This window comes from Coenobita brevimanus, chromosome 90, assembly GCF_032717465.1.
Source record: "Coenobita brevimanus isolate Jiangsu-jjx chromosome 90, ASM3271746v2, whole genome shotgun sequence".
Taxonomy (NCBI): domain Eukaryota; kingdom Metazoa; phylum Arthropoda; class Malacostraca; order Decapoda; family Coenobitidae; genus Coenobita; species Coenobita brevimanus.
In genome coordinates this window covers 14,020,871-14,036,820 of record NC_137043.1, presented here as the reverse complement: position 1 = coordinate 14,036,820, position 15,950 = coordinate 14,020,871, and the positions used below count along the sequence as shown (strand labels likewise).

The 15,950-nt window shown below is 43.7% G+C and overlaps 1 pseudogene; it reads right to left on the bottom strand.

The window, feature by feature from the left end:
* Positions 1–5,677, bottom strand: part of LOC145411603 (uncharacterized) — an 87,048-nt pseudogene extending 81,371 nt beyond the window's left edge.
* Between the last annotated feature and the right edge of the window lie 10,273 nt (positions 5,678–15,950).

The window sequence follows — 15,950 nt, the reverse complement described above, 5'->3', positions numbered from 1 at the left end:
GATCAAAACCAACCTTCCTAATACAGTTCACTATATGGAGTTGTAATGTGAAGGTTAACACTAACCCTCATATTACAATCCGTTGGCCCCAAACACACCAACGGCTGTGGTTACGAACCATCTATTACTACTATTATCATTTTATTTTACATTTATTGATAATACAGTGTAATAAAGACATTAAACTATTGGAGTCTATGCGACTCTTGACCACTGTAGCTTCGTAATCCATACCCGCCAGAAAGACAGGCCTGAGGGCTGATGATCTTGTGCCCCTGAGACATAGCAGTGCAGACCTCATGAGGGAGAATGACAGTCGACATCTCATCCATGCCATAACAGAACTGTGCGTTTGATGTTTCTTCTCAGAAAGAACCTCTGCCAATCTCGAATAGAATCTCGCCTCCTCTGGACCCATCCCACCTGATGTTGTGAACAAAAGGGGACTGAATCGGGCGTGGTCCACATGTTGGATCCTTTCTTGAAAGTTTCTATTTTATTCTTGTTCATTCCTTTTGTGTGCCACTTCGAGAGACAGTTCACGATGACATGCTGCCATGGGATCGAATATCCTGATGTTGAAGAACGCCCTTTGCCCACGTGTCCAGAAACTTCGAGCACTGACTTCCATTCTTGCATCATTTGATGTGTTTGCTGTTCTGTGGGTGAAGTGCTCACCGTCCAGGGGTAGCAGAGATGGCTCAGTCGTGACACCATGGCATATTTCCTGCAGCATTTTGGCTGTGAGGTCACGTACTTCATTATGTCGGCTGCAAACAAAGTCTCCCTTCTTGCATACCATTGCATGGTTTGCATCAAAGGCAGTGCCACAGGCACATTGTTGAGGTAGGTTCTCTATTGGCCATCCATATCTCAAGGCTATGGCATCAATAAAATCTTGTTTGTTGAAGTGGAAGCCTTTCGCCTCGAGAGGCAGTGTTGTGAGCCAATTCAATGCCCCAACCTCCTGTGCAAATTCAGCTCTTCTGCATTGGTTTGGTGTTAGATGTTCGATTATGTGCTGCAGCTGATCCTTCTGTCTTGCTGCTCGCTCCTTGCTTATCTCTGTCTTTATGTCTTTCTGCCTTTGGTGGTCGATTTCACTCGTCTCAACCTAGGCGCAAATCTTCTGTGACAAGGATTCGGTGAGCCTGAGTGAATTTCTGTGTTCGTAGCTTGCTACAGCTGCTGGATTTATAATGACAAGGCCTTCCATCCTGGGTGGTAGTGCTAGAAGGTCCCTCTCTTCTGGTGTGGGGATGTGGCCATTGGTTAGAGATGGGGGGATTGAATCCCTAATAGCATCCTCGAGTGGTTGTAGCAGCAGGGGGAGGCGGTGGCTCGATCGGTAAAGAGTTGGCCTGCAGTCCTAACGGACCCAGGTTCAAATCCCGCTGAGGCAGGGAACAGTTTAAGGATTTGAATTTCATAAAATCAGACTTTACTCATCTACCAGAAGGCCCGCCGACATGTCGTAAAAATACCCCCGCTAATACCAATACACCAGTCCTGTATGAGACAGCCCTAGCATGTATTCAGTATGGACGGTGGGTGTTAGCGCCGAAGTGGTGACATGTAGAGGTGTGCGGTACGTAGGAGGACTACTGGGCCTTGAAAGCAGGCTTTGAAGCCTATGCCCAGAGTCGGTCACATAAAAAAAAAAAAAAAAAAAAAAAAAACGATGTCTGGTATGGTCCTCATCACGAAGGTTCATTTGTGCTTTACACCATAGGTAAATGCAGTGTATGCTGCATGGGGTTCTGTTTTTGCGTGGCTGGATAATATATGAATTTCTTCTACCCATGTCTTTATTGTATCACTCACATATTGGTCATTGAATTCCTTAGTTCCAATCACAGCACCTAGATGTCACTGACCTTCCTTGGTCACTATCATGTTTGTGCCCCTAAAGGCTTCCTGTTCATCTTGATAGTAAGCTGGTTTCACGATCAAGATAGGCTTACTTGCATTAGGGTAGTAACCTATTTCAGGGACATGAGATGTTACAAGGTCCCACCATTTCCTCACATCCTCCACCTTGCCAGCATCCGTGAGATCATCTACATAGGCTACCTGTTTTACATTGGTGGCCTCGTATTTGATCTGTTGTTGCAGCGCTGTAATCGCCAGGGCATACATAGCCAAGGCAACGGGGTCCCCCTGGGTAGTTCCTTCTGTGGATTGGATTACACCCACATCGTGAGCAGCTGTCTTACCCACAATGTAGAGGTCTGCTGGTTCCTACTACTACTACTGCTACTACTGCTACTACTACATCTACCGCCTCCACTACTACTACTACTACCACCGCCACCACTTATACTATTAGCAGTACTAGGGTGGAGAAAGTTTGATGTATTAAAGTGGACGAATGCACATAGGGTCACAAGAGAGAATCCCTTGCTGTGTCCTGGAATAATGTGCTACTACTGACACTATTGCTAATACTACTAATACTGCTGTTTATACTACTAATAATACTGCTGTTTATACTACTGTTAATACTACTACTACTACTACCACTACTACAACTACCGCTGGTGCTGGTGCTGGTGCTGCTACTACTACTACTACTACTACTACTACTACCACTACCATTACCATCACCACTACTACTACTACTACTATTACTACTACTATTACTATTACTAGTACTAGTACTAGTAATACTACTACTATTACTACTACTACTATTACTACTACTACTACTACTACTACTACAGAGTGTATCCTGGGGTGTTACTCCTTCACATATGCCACCAATGAGTTTATTTAGCTTTTACATTGGGATACTTGCATCATTTATGGCGCGATAGTATTAGTCCGTAATTTTTTCAAATTGGCATGCATATCCCAGGACTGGATATACAGTTTCCATGTTTTCTCTGAATGTACAGGAAGAAACTGCACATGTACTTGTTTCTAAACCTTTGATTCTCATATATGTACATAGCATTTTATTTCAGACAGATTAAACAGACAGAAGGACAGACATTAACCAAATACAGCCTATTGAGGCAGAGTAGGTTGAAGTGGCAGAGGTGTGGGCAGTGAGATGGGTCTCCGTGGATTATTCAAATGAGTCAACGATCCTCTTGGGTAAACACTGACCATCTACTTGAAGCTGAGAGACACTGCACTAGGGGTTGAGTTGCCCAACCCAATATCATCACCAGCAGCCCAGTTCGACGAGTAAAAAATTTACATCTTGGTTTATCTCGCTAGGGATAAGAAGAATGTTCCCATCGCTGCAGGTGCCTCAACCGGATTTGCAGGGTAATACAGTAACTCAAACTCACTTCTAAACCATTATGACAAGTGTATGAAGCCATGGCCTTTAGTTCCCAGCAGTAATGGCGCAACAGGCCACGGCAGCGGTCAAACCTGCTGCAGCACATGGCGTGCCAAGAATCTCTGGATATCACTAGGAGTATCTCATCCGCCACTCGAAGCAAAGCCTTGGGGTTAGCAGCATCATAAGTATTGCCCGTGAAGCTAACTGTGCTGTTCTTTATGATGAACTGGAATCTGTAAAGTAGGTCTTTGGTAAGCTGTTCATGTAAGGTATTTGTAAATTAAATCTGATGATCATAATGTTATATGGAATCAAACAAGAAAATGAGGAATTTGGTGTGAGATACTTGGTGGATAATGATATTTTAATGGCAACATACTGACAACAATAAACAATTCTTTAGTTTAAACAAACAGTAGAATGTCAGGTAATAAAATTATGAGATGGAAAATACTGGTAATCCAGGGTTATGCTTCAATCTTAGCTCATGGTAAAGAGGGCATTGAAAAAATAAAATTTTCGGATGTTCTAAAAAAATAAAAGCACAAATCAGTAATCATTCGTCATGGGAGAATTTAGTGCAAAAGGAGGCAAGAAAATTTTAGGTGAAGTCTAGCATGGGATTTGGCAATAAGTGTTCTGAATGCGAGATGCAAAATGCAGATGGCACAGCCTTTTCGGTGATGAGTAACTGATTAAAAAAGTAACGTAGTATGAAATGGTCTGCGAAAGGACCACTGAGTAAAACACAGATTTCATTCTCACTGACAAATGATGTACCCACTAACTTAAAAATGTAACTGCAATGAGCAGAGTAAATGTAGATAGCTGGCGCAGAAGGGTGAGATCGAACAATATTACTATCAGAGGACACAGGGAGAGCTTAATCCGTTTAGTTTTATGGTTGCCACCGAAAACAGCTATTTTTTTTTCCCCGGGTTACAGGAACCCTGACTGATTGCTTCCCATGATAAAAAAAAAATTTCAACAGTGCAATGAACCAGCTAAGGGGAAAACAGGAATCCTAGAACTGAATAGCCAAAACTTCTTAAACATGGTAAAAATATAATAACTCGACATGATTAGCGTTCCCGACCTTAGTCGGACTTTGCTGCGCATTTAAGGAATGATATTACACTCTGATCAGCATAGAAAAACAGAACTACCGTCCACTATCAAAATCATATTCTATGGAAAAGGCTAAGACACCTAGACATGTTCTCACTGGCAAAGCATCATCTCGGAAGCAAATTAGCTGCATGGTCTAAAATACTGAAAATGTTTCATGTCTCTGATAAAGATAATCTGCTCTTAACACTATAATTCCCCTAAAACAAAGCTTAACCCCTAGGGTACGCAAGTCTCCAACCTCAACTGCCCCCCAGGATGCAAAAACAGGTCTATTTTTCGACTTTCTCAAAGGTTAAAAGTTTTATGCCCGATTTACTGAGCTTGAATTTACACACCTGAAAACGCAAACCCCACCCTCCTAGAACCAATAGTTACCGAGCTATGGCCCGTCAAAGTTTATAATAGTTACCCGTCACGGCCCCGGCGAGAAAGAAAATACGCCACTCATACCTGTTTTCTTCACAAAAATACGCAAAAAATCACCAAAATCATATTTTTTTTTGGTATGTATTGATGTTATAAACCATTGTAATGTGCTTAGAGGAAAATAAAATGGTGACAAACCCCCTCAAATAAATATGATAAATAGTAAAAATAATCCTCCCCTCCCCTCCCCTCCCCATACCTCCAATCCCCTCCCTCCCCTTCCCTTTCTTCCCCTCCTCTTTCCTCCCCTCCCCTCGCCTAACTTCACATCACCCCTCCCCTCCCAGCTGAGCTGTCAAATCTAGCTAGGGAAAATGGTCATGAACCTCCCAATAAAAATATGATAAATAGTAAAAATTATCCTCCCCTCCCCATACCTCCAGTCCCCTCTCTCCCCTTCTCTTCCCTCCCCTCCTCTTTCCTCCAGCGAATGCGGACAAAAATTCAAGATGGGGACACGTGTCGAACCTCGGTGCTGTAACTGTGGTGGAAATCACAATGCCAGGTCTCCTCTGTGTCCGAAAAGACCAAATTATCTGGCGCGAGGGTCCAAAGGGCAGGAAGAAAGGACAGCAAAGCAGAGGGCAAGGGGAGGGAGAGAATCAATGGATGAAGGTGTTGGCCACGTGAAATAGTCCGTCCAGTTCAGGTTGCACCAGGGGGCAGGCGTGGGTGGGAGGGCCTCACGTGTATGGGGAAGGTGGTGAGGCAGCTTGGCCGCCCCTAGGGAATGCCTCGAGGGGTCCCAGGAACGAGCTGTGTCATGGCGACATAGCCATGATAGCCCCACCTGCCAGCAGCGCAGGTCACACCTCGCTCCCACATCCTAGTCACGTGGTCACCCCATCCCTCACAACACCACAACCTAACAACAACACTCAGCAGGGAAATTAGTGAGTTAATCATATACGTAAAAGAACTGGGCAGAAAACTAGAAGCACTAGAAAAAAAACTTATGAACCTGACAGAAAATGCTGAATACAATAGTGAGAGCACAGACAACATAGTGAACAGCAACAGTGAGAGTGAACACGCCAAAAAGTCTTCAGAGCGTAAAATTGTAAAAGAGAAAACACTCAAAACTCACAAGGTTCTGACCAGTGGTGTTGCAGGTATAGGAAGAGTTTTGGAAATGTGCCAGGGTGATGAGGAAAAGTGTAAGGTGTTTAAAGGTTGGCTGGAACTGCATAAACATATGGACAAGTTCTCCAAGGAATTAGAGGAAATATCAAATATGGTATTAGAGACACCTATGGAATATGGGTCCCTGCGAACTTAGGGTAAAATACTGGAACGTGAATGGATTGAAAAATTGAATTACACACCTTCACTATTATATTTCAAATCATTGTATAGATGTAATACTCCTTCAGGAGACGGGGGATAGGGATGGCAATCTGTGTAAACTCGGTAGATATACAAAATATCAACTTATGGGGGGTTATGGTATATGGGGTGTATCTACATATGTAAGAAATTCCATTCCATTGGAGCTGTTAGAGTGTCCCCACAGGAGTGAAGGTGTGGAGTCAGTTTCCGTCAAAATATATCTGAGTAAGGGTGTGCTGAACGTAATTAACCTGTATGTTTCTAAAAATTGCTTTGCTATTAGCTCTCTGCCTGATACTGGTTTTAGTGAAGTGACCTTAGTAGCTGGGGACCTTAAAGCTCGTCACAAAGATATGGAGACAGAGTGAAAGACCAGTACGAACGGCGTGAGATTTAGACAGTTTATATTAGATTACCCTGAATCCAAAATACTGGGGACACAGGAGGCGACACATATCAAGGGAGGGAGATTAGACTATGCTGTGATTCTAAATGGTCAGGGGGTTAGAGGGAAAATATGAAATTGCACCAGACTTGCTAAGTGATCACTTCTCCCTTGCTATCACTATACCACTGGGAAAACGAAAAATCACACATAGCAGAAAACGATTAACACTACCCAAAGATAAAGTTGATATCTTTATTGATGGTGTCCGGGAATGGTATAGTGGCTATCATCCGAGCAGTGTAGACCAGTTTTACGAAGACCTAGTGAAGGTTAATAACGAATTACTCGATCATAAATGGCGCATGAAGAAAAACTGCTCATACCATACAGACAGATACTATAACAATAAAGAATTAAAACAACTGTCACAAATGATGAGACTGGCTCACAGAAAATGGGTGCAAATGGGTAGGGGTGACGATAGCAAAGCCGCAATGAAGGAACTGGCCCAGATTTGCAGTCAGGCCAAAAGGGAATTAAGGGGGTAGTACTGGGAACGCTTCACTAACAGGATAGGCAACAGTAAGAGCATACTCGAAAGTTGGAAAGTTAACATAGTAAGAGGGAGAAAGGTGAAAAGCGTAGCACACCCACAACCAGAAAAATTAGCTGAAGACTTAATGGAGTTGTGGGCATCTGCAGCAAGCAGTGAATGCCTGCCACACGACGTGAGGGAGACATTAGAGGCATGGCAGGACAAAAGGAGAAGCTTCATTGTTATTGCATTAAACACTGAAGACATGACAAGCACAGACATAACCAGGGATGAGTTACTGCAGGCAGTTAAAAATGGAAGGTCTACAGCTCCTGGTGAGGATGGAGTCATGTATGAGATAATTAACTGCCTGGCCAGCATGGAGGACGGCCCACTGTTAGACTTGTACAATATGAGTCTCAGGGAGGGCAGAATACCGAGAGCATGGAAAAAAGGAATTATCATCCCTATCCCCAAAACGACTGGAGGAAACAGACCAGTCTCACTAACATCATGCTTTTCAAAAATGATGGAAAGAATCATGCTAGAGACAATAATATTCCTCATAGGTGACATGCTTAGTGTGAATCTGTACGGCTTTATGAAAGGTAAAGGGACAAAAGACGCCATCATTAAGAGCCTTTCTAGAGATACTGACTACTGCAGGGTATTCAATGACCTCAAAGGTGCATTCGATAAGGCCAATGGAGAAGTAACTTTATATGAATTAGCTAGCATGGGGGTAAAGGGAAGATTGCTACACTGGGCGGCAGGCCCAGGTGTGGACCCAAGGGACACTCTCCCAGGAAAAGCATCTAGAGCTTGGTACACCACAGGGAGGAGTCCTTCAATATTTATTTTGATAAACAAAGTAGCACATGAACACCTGGGTTTCGGGGTCAGTGCAGTAATTTATGCCGACGACATCTTGATACAGTCCAAAACTTTTGATGTTATGCAATCTGCACTGAACAGGTTCGGCAACCTGATCAAAGTCTGGGTCTTGTAATTAACGAGGGTAAGACAAAGTTCCAGTGTCATGTGTTAAGGGAAAAGCGTTTAGTAATTAATGGCAAAAACATCGAGAGGGTGAGAAGTTACAAGTACCCAGGTATGTATGTCGGCTACACAGCAGACTGTAAAGATGTTGAGATGAACCACATAATAACGCAATGCAAGGCACGATTGCAGCCCTTGAGATCAATGGCCTATAGTGGTGCAGGGGTGGGTGTACCAGTACTAAAAATGATGTACCTCACTACTGTCAGATCGGTATTAGAGTACGCAAGCCCAGTCCTCTCTTGCCTTGGTGAAGGAAGGCTGGAAAAACTTGAAAAAATCCAGAATGCCGCAATGAGGATCATATTTAGCTGCCCAAGGAACACCGTGATAGATGCCATGAGATGAGCTAAATTTCCAGAGTGTAAAAATAGAATTCAGGAAGCAATGTGGTGGCTGCAATAAAACACATGCGGTCAGAAAGCGGACTGGGACTCCTTAACAGCATTAAAGATGTTGTTAACCCCTTAACCGCGGGGCGTCACTTTCGTGACACTCGGGAGCAATGGATCATAGCGGGGCGTCACTTTCGTGACGCTCGGGAGCAATGGATCATACAGCGGTGCGTCACTTTTGCGATTCTGTGTTAGTTTCAATTCTCCCAGGCTTTCAAGTGGTGGCTTGTATCATCTATCAGTACTGCCAGTGTCCAACAATAGTCAGCACTGCTATAATGTCATCTGTACTCCCATCCATTGTTGACAATTTAGCTATTTATCCCTGTTCTTGACTCCCCTCCCTACATCCCCTCCATTACCCTCTCCTCTTGCCTGCCCTGCAGCACTGCGCTAAGCAAATCTTCCCCGGAATTTTCCACTGATTTCATCCATTGAAATAAGCCCTATGCCCTATTCTTCTATCTATCTATCTATATACCTAGGCTGCTTCCCCCAAGGAAAGGGAGGTAGCCGAGACAGGACCACACACTCACAATTTACTCATCCTTGCAAACACATTCATTTGCATCTTAGCCCCAAAGGGGAGAAGGGACAGATCCTCACCACACCACACTGCACACGGGTCAACTATGCGGTGCAGTCAGTGATATCTGCAGCAGGGCCCGACAGCAGAGCTGGTTTACCCCTGCCACATCATAATTGACCCATCCCCTTACCCGCACCTAACCTGACTAGCTGATCAGATCAAATGTGGGAGAATATCCCCTCAGGGCTGCGTCATCATTTATTCATTCACAATTTCTCTCCATTTATTTTTGTCACACACAGCCACTCTTCCTTCCTCAACAGACATCCCTCTTGCATCCAGTGCTCTCTTCACACTGTCCATCCATCCTATTCGTGGTCTCCCTCTCAGCCTGACATCTCTCACGTCAGACCTAGTAATCTTTTTCACCAATCGCTCATTATCCATTCTCTCCATATGCCCAAACTATCACAACACCCTCTGCTCAACTCTACCAGCCATCTCCCAAACAACTCCAGTTCTCCTTCGCACTTCATCATTTCGTATTCGATCCATGCGCGTCACTCCACACATACTCCTCAGACACCTCATCTCCATTACAGTCAATCTTTTCCTCTCTGCCACACCCATATTCCATGTTTCAGCCCCATATAACACAGTCGGTACCACAACACCCTCATACAGCCTTCTCTTTACATCCATTCTAAGCGAATGACATCTATACACTTTTTTCATTCCTCCCAGCATCTTACCTACTTCATTCATTCTAAACTTCACTTCTGCATCTATTCTTCCATGCACAGCAACATGTGACCCTAAATATTTAAAACACTCTACCTCCTCAAGCAACTCATCATTCAGAACTATATTCATCCTCCTACCATCTACCAACCTCGTACACTTCATCACTTTACTCTTATTCTCATTTACTTTCAATTTCCTCCTATCACACACCCTTCCAAACTCCTCTACCAACTGTCTCAATCTCTCTTCTGAATCAGCCACCAGTGCAGTATCATCTGCAAACAGCAGCTGCTTCATATTCCACTCTCCACCATCAACATTCACCAGACTCAGACCTCCACCTAAAACTCATGGATTCACCTCCATTACAACACCATCCGTATAAATATTAAACAACCAAGGTGACATCACACATCCCTGTTGCAACCCCACTCTCACGGGAAACCAATCACTCACAACATTTCCCACTCTTACACATGCTCTACTATTTACATAAAAACTCTTCACCTCTTTTAGTAACCTACCATCAAGTCCATACAATCTTAAAACAGTCCACAAAGCCTCCCTATCAATTCTATCATACACTTTATCTAAATCCATGAATGCCCAAAACACATCCTTGCCTTTCGTTAAATACTTTTCACACACTTGTCTCACATCGAACACCTGATCCACGCATCCCCTCCCTCTCCTAAAGCCACACTGCTCATCACCAATCACTCCCTCTGTACCCTCTCTAACTCTCATAATTAACACTCTACCATACACCTTACCTACAACACTCAAGAGACTTATACCCCTAAAGCTAGTACATTCATACTTATCACCCTTGCCTTTATACAATGGGACCACGCAAGCACTTGCCCAGTCAATTGGCACAAAACTTTTCACAAAGCACACATTCAACAGTCTTACTAACCAGTCAACAATAGTCACTCCACCACCCTTCAGGCATTCCACAGCATACCCATCCATACCTACAGCTTTCTCTGTTTTCATCTCCTTTACCGCCTTCTCCACTTCCTCCTTCGTGATCAAAGAATCATTCAACTCTTCCAACACATTTATTCCTTGCACCCTTCCATCTGCCACAATCTCAGCCACCCTTTCCTCCTCTACATTTAACAATCTTTCAAAATACTCTGCCCATCTCTTCCTTACTGCATCAATCTCAGTTAACATCCTTCCATCCTCTGCTCGCTCTTCCTTTCGCACCCTTTTAACCTCCTTCCAGAACATTTTCTTATTCTGTTGAAAATTCTCAGTCAGCTGCCTACCCCACCTGTCATCTGCTGCCACTTTAGCATCACACACTGTCCTTCTCGCCCTATTCCTCTTTTCCTTATACCTCTCCTATGACACCTCATCCTTCCTCTGCAGCCACACTTCATATGCACATCTCTTCTCAGCCACAGCCATACTTACTTCCTCACATCACCATTCACTTCCTTTTCATACACCACCACCCACACGTCTCACACCACACACCTCTTCTGCATGCCCCACCACAGCACTCTTAAACAACTGCCATTCCTCCTCCACACTGCTATTATCCTGATCTTTCACTGCGTTCCATTCATCTTTCAATTTCATCTGATACTCTATCATTTTCTCTCTATTATCCAACACACTCGTTTTCAAAGCTTCCCTGCCACACCTAACCCTCCTAGCTCTCACCCATCTCTTACCTACTCTTAACTTTCCCTCCACCAGGTAGTGGTCAGACATACTTCCATCCTCCCCTCTCAGAACTCTCACATCCGACAATCTTCCTAGTACATTTCTAGACACAACCACATAAGACCATCAATGCTTTATCCACAACCATTCCACCCTCCTGTCTCACCCATATATACTTATAAATATCTTTCTTCTCAAACAGCGTATTTCCAATCACCATCTCTCGCTCAACACACATCGCTATCATTCGTTCCCCATTTTCATTTCTTCCAGGCACACCATGCATACCAACTACACCTTCAACCGCTATATTTCCCACTCTAGCATTCTACCACATTCACCTTCGCTCTAAAACTCTGCAGTCACTCATCAACATCATTCCAGAAAGACTCCCTCTCTTCTTCATCCCTTTCACTACCAGGACCATATGCACTCACAAACACCCACAACTCATGTTCAAACTTCGCTTTCACCCACATCAGACTCGATGACACCTCCTTCCATTCAATCACACACTGCTGTACTTCCGGACCCACTAACAAGGCCACACCTTCTCTTATCCCTTCCTCTATCAACACTTGACAATCTTTCATTCAGACTTCCAAACACAGACTCACCCTTCCCTTTCATCTTCGTTTCACTCAAAGCTGACACATGCAGCTTTCTTTTCTCCCAATCTCCTTCCTTTTAGCCTCAATCGTACTACATCCACGCACATTCATAGACCCAATCTTCAGGGTACGGGGATAACTCAATCCCACATCCCTTTCTCTGGCCTGTCTCTTTTTAGGAATTAAAAAACAGAGGAGGGGGTGTCCCTAGTCCCCTCACCCCGTCCCATTTAGTCACCTTTTACGACACGCAGGGAATACGGTGGCAGTATTCTTCTTAACACAACCTGGCCGCAGAGTAGTAGTACCAACCCATAGTGCGGCCAGACTGTGTCCCCCCCACCACAGGGGGGGGATACAATAATATATACCAAAAAAATAAGGTAACTGATAGTGCCATCCACCAGGAGTTGGCTAATTATCACCAGGCAACATCCCACATGCACTTGTTCGCTAATTTTCTTTGGTAAGTTCCCCTTGAAATATGCCGTATTATCTATTCTCGTAATAAAAATATATATAAGAAAGGAAGGGAGAAGCCTAAGTGATATTTACATTCATCTGGAATTGCCTAATTTCCTGCCAATCATTTCACTGCATATAAATTAGCAGCTGTCACCTCGTTGACGTTGTCAACCCTTGGCGGCCCCATATCCGCCTCGTCATTGAGATCAGCGTTGTTTCTTGAGATGAAAGCACGTAGCACTCGTGCCCCTCCATTTCCACCGCTTCTAGAAGGCCCTGTGACCTCTACCCCTACTAAACCTCATGTGGGAAGGGGTAAAGGACTAAATGACGCTGCTGTGGAGCGTGAACTGGCTAATTTATCCATAATAATGATGGACAGTGACTACAATCTTTCTGGTGAATCGTGTGATGAGCCAGTGGAGGAAATGGTGATAAACTACGAGTGCTTCAGTGTCCCAAGTACATCCTGGCTCCAAGGGAAAGGAGCCCTTAGTTGCTGGAAGTGACAGTGTATAACATAGTGTAAATAAAATAGAAATGTAAATAATTACTAATGTAAGAATATGAGTACAAATACTTGGAGTTATGACAGTCAAAGCTTTGCTCTCTAAGCTAGTTTACTGAACGAGAATGGGCCTGGAGTGAAAATAAACTACTATTACTGAAGGAAACTTATTGATAAGTAGTGTATATATATATATATATATATATATATATATATATATATATATATATATAAGTGTAATAAAGTAATAGGAATATAAAGTGTGAGTGTGTTCATGAATAATAAATGACAGAATACCAGCGGGGAATGAGCCCAAGTGGGACGCTCATACGCGCTCGTATTTTCATTGCTTTCACAGTGTTTTTTTTTTTTTTTTTGGTGTGTGGATTCCAAACTACTTGAAAATCATAGAATAGTGTTTCTAGTGATAATATCAGGCTGTGGTAATCATATTATGGGGTGTCGGGAAGTGTAAAGTGGAGAATTCGTTACCCACCTTCAGAAGTCTCCCCAAGTCCTACGGTACTCGACGAAGGCTCAACAAACATCCCAGGAGAAAGCTGAAGGTATGTGCCATATGCACATTTAATTATAATATTCTAGGACTAGTAACTGATTTTTGGCAGATATTTAAAAAAAAAAGACAGTCTGAACGCGAATATCCTCGCGGGACGTGCAAGGAGTGCAAAAACATGTCCGCGCTTAAGGGGTTAACGGAACCAGAACCTTCTGGAGGCAAGGCACGAATGGCTATGTGAAAGAGCTTGTGAGGAACGTACTTAAATACGAGGTACAAAACTTTTGTGAGGAGATACAGCAGGCACCTAGGCCTCCACCCTGGGAAGAGGAAGAGGTAAAGGTAAGCATCTCTCCACTACAGAAAAAGAAGGAATGTTATGCTGTAGGTGTGTTAAGGACACATGGACAAAACCAAATATATAAACTCTACAATGAAAACATTGCTTACGTTTATTGCGATGGTTCAGTCAGAGAGGATGGCAGATCAGGGTGTGGGATCGTAATATTAGATAAAGCAAACAGTGCATGTGTACAGAGCGAAATAAAATTTAGAATAAGCAACAACGTATGTTCCACTGAGGCAGAGCTATATGCAATATTATACGGCCTCAGGGAGATCTTAGGAGGTGAAGGAGACGTGTGTCTCTTCGTTGACAGCCGAGGAGCACTGGAGTCCCTTAATAGCACAGCACCTGCACTGACAGATGTAGTCTTCCAGTGTAGAGCTGTCCTGCATCAGCTCAAGCAGTCTGGTAGAAGCATATCATTCACATGGATACCATCCCATGTTGGAATACCAAGTAACGAAAGAGCTGATGAACTAGCCAAGAGTGCAGCAGAAAAAGAAGACATAGATGTAGTATGCCAACTAACCTTGAAACAGATTAAAACTATAATAAGAACAAAACAAGATCAAGAGGAAAATCAGAGAATGGAGCAGCAACATTCTAATAGAGAAACTATATATCACTATGCTATACTGATCTTGCTCTGAGAACCCACTTTACATATGGAAAATATAGAAATAAGTGAAAAGATTCCGTGTGCACTAGACTGAGGTTAGGCTATAAATATTTTTGGCAGCTTGGTGTGGATACGCCCGATTATAAAACGTGCTGCAGACTGTGTAATGAACCCAGAGCCCTCTCCCTGCAACACTATGTACTTCACTGCTGAAAATTAGCGCAGTTTAGAAATCCTGCTTTAGACTCAGTGACCAAACAAGCCGTTTGGATGTTTAATAACGATAAAATAGGATGTATACTGAATTGTAAAAACATCAAAGACATACTTAAGTAGACGTTGCTATATTGTGATGTAAGAGTAACTGAACAAAATATCTGAGTGGGGTGAGGAGTATATTATGCTCTTATGTAATATCTCAGAGCAGGGTGAAAAGTACATTATGTTTTTATGTTAGTATATCTCGGAGTAGGGTGACGAGTAGTCAGCCTCCTCATCCTTTTGAGGTGATAATGTAATATATAGATATACCTGTATACATATATGTATGTATAACTGTTTGTCTCGATAAACTGTCTGAAGTCCTCCCTTCCCTTCCCTCCCCTCGCCTAATCTCCCCTCCCCCCTTTCCCCTCCCCTCCGAGCTGTTAAATCTAGCTAGTTTTCGTTTCGTTTCGTGTCGTTTATGAAGGCTCCAATATGTTTGCATGCGTCGGCATAAAATAAAATGTCTTTTTCGAGTGGGTTTCGAATAATAACATCTAAAATAATTGTGGTGTCCATATCTGTATGTAAAGACACGAATAAATTACAGGTAATGATTCAAGAACACGCGCCATAAAGCGGAAAAAATACACAATATTCGAGGCTGGGGAGGTAAAGATACTACGTGCTAGGGGGTGGGAGTTAGGGTTGGGGTGGGGGTAGGGGGTTGGGGGTGGTGGTGGGAGGTGGTAAGGCCAGGAGGGGGAGTATGGGGATGGAGGGATGGGAGGAGACCTCCACAAGACACAAAGGAAGGGGCCCAGTGGAGTACGGGGACATGGAGGGAGAGTAGGGGGGAAATACCCTCTCCCAGTCATGGGGGGATCCACATTGGAGGGGAGGGGATGCATGAAGAGAGTGTGGGAGTTGTGGTGGTGGTGGTAAGAGCAGTGGGAGGTAGGGTAGCAACAAGGTAGTGGGGTAGAGGGACGTGGCGAGAGGGAGGTGGGGGGTACACCCCCCACCTCCTGGGTAAGGGCCTAGGTCCCCTCTCCGGTGTGTCCAACAATTAGTTCTGATTGGTTAGAAGCCATCTGCGTCACAGTTGGGGTGGAGCCAGCTGCCGCCAGTTTTTTGTGGATGTTGCACGATCGGTGTTGCTCGTCCAT